This window comes from Helianthus annuus, chromosome 12 (genome assembly GCF_002127325.2).
Source record: "Helianthus annuus cultivar XRQ/B chromosome 12, HanXRQr2.0-SUNRISE, whole genome shotgun sequence".
Lineage (NCBI taxonomy): Eukaryota > Viridiplantae > Streptophyta > Magnoliopsida > Asterales > Asteraceae > Helianthus > Helianthus annuus.
The window spans coordinates 151,715,882-151,720,418 of NC_035444.2; the positions used below are offsets into that span (position 1 = coordinate 151,715,882).

The following is a 4,537-nucleotide window of genomic DNA, read 5'->3' on the forward strand; positions in this document are numbered from 1 at the left end:
GTGGATAAACATGCTAAAGCCTGTGCTGATAACCAACATGCATTTGTCCCCTTCGCCTTTGACACCTTTGGCTCCCTAGCTCCAGAAGCTATCTGTTTGTTGACTAGGGTCCAAAAGGTTGTCCACAGCAGTTGCTCATCAACAGGGGGGCAGGGGTTTGTCTTTAATAGGCTAGGGTTTGCTATTCAGAAGGGGGTAGCGGCGCAGCTTGTTGCTCGCTTACCTGCGTTATTGATGTAACTCGGCCAGTTCATATATATAATAGTTTGTGAATTATATTAAAAAGTTAAAAAAAAAATTGCAACCTTTTTATTTAAAATTTAACTAAATATTGCAGTTATTTTCTTGAAAAGTTGCAAAATTTAGTGAATGAAACTACTTTTTTTTTTCTTAAAAAGTTGCTAATATTTTTGAAAGGTTGTAAATTTTATAAAAAAAATTACAAAAGTATCACGATCGAACGAAACTACTTTTCGAAGAAGCCACCGAAGATTAGTGGTCTAGAGTATATCCTTAATATAGTTATAGGTAGTTTCATCTTCCAATATTCATCTGTGTAAAATTCTAAAACAGAGAAGCTTTTCAAAAGGGTCTACATATTCAAACACCCAAAGGCCTATTTTCACACCTTCAAGACGCCTAGTACAGGCCTAGGCGGGGCGTGTAAGGTTCAAGTCTCCGACCAGTTGGTCAACCTCGTACCACGTCAAATCAATCATTCACATGGCACGTACAGGGCATGACGCCCTGCCTTAAAGAAAATGCTAAAACAAGAAAATATATATATATACACACACACACGCCGCGTACAGGGCAAGACTGGGGTCTAGTGTGGTCCAAAAGACCATTATAGCCCTGTGTTGCCCCAAGTCTAGCCCTAACTCAAGGGTATAATAGTCTTTTAAACAACCCTAAACACCTAGTCTAGCCTTGTACGTGGCGTCTAACCCCTCAAGTTTAAAATTTTTAAAAAGCAAATTGGCAAATTACCATTTTAGCCCTAAGACACCCCCAGTCTAGGCCTAACTCAGGGATAAAATGGTAATTACTATTTGAGAACTATTCTACTCAAATGGTTAACTACCATTTTAGCCCTAGATTGGGGTGTCTCAGGGCTAAAATGGTAATTTACCATTTGCTTTGTTAAAATTTTTATACTTCAGGGGCTAGATGTCGCGTACAGGGCTAGACTGGGCATCTAGGGTTGTTTAAAAGACTATTATGCCCCTGAGTTAAGGCTAGATTGGGGGCAACACGGGACTATAAGAGTTTAATTTGATATAAAAAAACAAATTTTGTGTAAAAAAAAATCTGTACAGAAGAGCTGATTTACGAACCGAAACGAAATCGGTAGTAAAACCGACCAAATTGGGGCGGAACCGAACCGAAACTGGTCTTTTAAACCAGTAGTAAAAAACGACCATATTAGGACAGAACCGAACTAGTTTCAAACTAAAACCCGTCAAAATCAAAATAGAGTCCAAACCGATGACTGTTTAGAAAAAAAATGTTTTGTTCACCTCTACTAGCAAATAATATAACTAAGTTATAACCTTATGATGCTAAAACTCAAACCCCATATACTATAATTATGATATTCTAATATGTATGTTTACACGTACCACTTAACTCCAACCTCATATAATAAATTATGATATTCTAATAGGTATATTTACACTTACCACTTAATATTTTTATAAGTTTCATAAGACTTTTAGAAAGAAATATAATATTATACTTATGTAGCTTTGTAATTTTAACTTTATATATTTACACCTAATATTATTATTTCCATTCACGTAAAAAAAATTTTTTTTGACTTTCATTTCCCTCCCCAAAGTCAGTTTCCCAATTCAAACCCACTTACCCCATAAAATTCCAGATTTCCCTCCTATCGAGCCATTTTCAGTTTTTCACCCTCCATCGAACCTCCACCGGCACCACCACCGCTGCGCAATGCTATTGCCGTCTTCGCTGATCGTTGACCACCACAGCTTTCCTCTAATCGATTGCATCCAAGTTGTTTGCAGGTTTCGAGATGAATGAGCCCGGGGCTAAACGCCTAAAATTCAACAGGCCAGTTCAATCGTGTTCTTTATCTTTCATTCTACAACCCAAAATAATTTCACTTCTTATGCTAGTATGGGGATGGTCTCATGGGGCAAAACTGTTTATACAGGTAAACACATACTAGAATATATGTTTATTGGTTTCTTTTGCTTCTTATTTTTTATTTGTTGCATTCTACATAGTTGGGAGGTTTGATGGTAGTTATTGGAGTTGAATTAGATTACCATAAACCTTGTTTGGTGTATCAAATTTTATGGTCGAACCGACCATAATAAGGCTAATTATTTGCAAGATTCAATCATGCACTCCACATTTTTGATGAAATGTCTCAATGAATAATTTCTTTTTGTTTAATTGTTTCATATTAATTTGCTAAAAGCATTTTGGTCAAATTCACATTGTTTGAAGATACAACCTGCACATGAAGTATGTCATCTAGCCTATCGACATGTTATATTGTAAACCGACATGATATTGTAACCAACATATTACTTTTTCGTTTCTTTACTATATCTTTTTTCAACAGGTATTGTGAATGGGTCAGCGGGTTAACGGGTCAGCGGGTGACGGGTCAGTGGGTGAACGGGTCAGTGGGTTAACGGCTCAGCGGGTGAACTGGTCACGGGTCAGTGGGTGGACGGGTCAGCAGGTCAGTGGGTTAACAGCTGAGCAGGTGAACTGGTCAACGGGTCAACTAGCCACTGGGTTAACAGGTCAGCGAGTAAACGAGTCAGCGGGTGAACTGGTTAGCGGGTGAACGGGTCAGCGAGTCTGTCGGTCTGATTATAGTTACATGTGTTTTGTTTTTTTACCTGTGACAATTTGACAATTTGTGATCAAACTTAATTTATCATGTCAACTGTTTTTTTGCACATTTAGGATAAGATGAGGTTCTGAAGCGGTTACATGTCGAACACATGATGTGCTTACGCGGGCCTTAGGACGCGGCATGGGTAGAGAGATCTAGTCATTCGATTCTCTGACTTGGTGATATTATTTACATAGTTTTTAAAAAAGGGGGATGACATCATCCTATTGTCCTATAATCCCGGGTTCTATTATCCATCAAAATAACTGTATGTAAAGAAAGGCCTATTATCTTGATTTGTTTTGACTGAATTTTGGTTTATGTTTTTTTGTAGAAATTAATGGTGTTGGCAGTATTAAACCTGAAAACAACTACATGCTATTATCTTGATTCCCTAAGGCCTAGCAGTATCAATGAACAGTTGAGGAAAATTATTGATATATAAGTAATACAAATTATCATAAGAGTTGGAAATATTCTTTGATACATTTTTTATAGGGCAATGGTCGTGTTTGCTGCACGAAGTGGTACTAGCATGAGGGTTAAACTCAACTCGGTCAACGCTAGGGTAAGCACTTAATTTCTTATTTAAATTGTGGTTGGAATGTTACTGTAAATACAGGAACCCTTTACTTTAAACTTAAATCGCAACAGTTTCACACTTCTTGATACTTTTCGTTGTGTAGTGTCCATGTCAGCGATGAAGTACTAAATGTGGCTACTATGTGATGAAGTTCATGAGAGAGAGAGCTTGCAAAGGAGTTGAAATTTTGGATAATGACAATGTAAGTTTAGGCAAATTTTAGCTTCATGTTAGAGAAATCTGGCATTTAATGCTTAAGTTCAGAGATTCTGATTTTTAAGATTTAGTTTATTTAATTGTTGTCTCAGGTTGGGAAAGGAGTAGAAGAATACTCGGCTGCATATATGGATGGCATTCGTGAAGATTGGTCGACTTATGCGGTTGTCACACCCCAACCAATGGCGGAAACATCGGGATGAGACGAAGTGTGAAGATTGCTAGAGACATCATAACGCTATTTGTGACAATATTTAGAAAATCCAAATTTCATTTCATTTCATAACTTCAAATAGTCAACATTACAAGAAATTCAAATACGACAAGTTTAACAAAACAACATGATAACATAACAAAATTTTGATACAACATTTTAAACCCTAACGTCTATATGTGTATCTAGGCATCAACGCTACTTCATTTCATAGCATCATCGTCCTCAACCTGTAACATGTTTAAAATAAAGTTTAATGCAAAAGCAAAGGCGAGTATACAAGTTTGATACGTACATAGCAAAAGATAAGTTTGAACAATTCCTCATAGCAAGCATGTGATTCAAGATAAACATTTAAACATGGCATGTGTCTAACATATCAAACCAAGAAAACGCAACTTGCTCATGACATAACCAAAGTTTCAGTAGAGGCGGGTCGTTAATCCTATAGCGCTACATATGTCAAGGTTTGGCTCATACGAAGTTAATGATAAGTTCAACACATAAGAATCACCCAAATTTAAAGTATCAAGCCATCACATATACAAGCATTGTTATAGGAATGTTCGTGTGTTTAGACAAAAGTTCATGTGTAAGTTTCAATAGGTAAACATGTTACACCCCAAAAGTAGTAAAAGTAAAAAGG

The 4,537-nt window shown here is 36.8% G+C and overlaps 1 long non-coding RNA gene across 4 annotated transcripts; it reads left to right on the forward strand.

Annotated features, from left to right (window-relative positions):
* The first annotated feature begins 1,824 nt into the window (after positions 1 to 1,824).
* LOC110895675 lies at positions 1,825 to 3,916 on the forward strand. 4 transcript variants are annotated; one of them, XR_004873782.1, is made up of 7 exons: positions 1,829 to 2,179; positions 2,597 to 2,847; positions 2,950 to 3,057; positions 3,213 to 3,298; positions 3,377 to 3,446; positions 3,565 to 3,663; positions 3,770 to 3,916. It is a non-coding gene; the product is annotated as an uncharacterized LOC110895675 (long non-coding RNA). The 4 variants fall into 4 exon arrangements; XR_004873780.1 differs by having other exon boundaries at positions 1,826 to 2,179; positions 2,950 to 3,298; XR_004873781.1 differs by having other exon boundaries at positions 1,827 to 2,179; positions 3,213 to 3,446.
* The last annotated feature ends 621 nt before the right edge of the window (positions 3,917 to 4,537 follow it).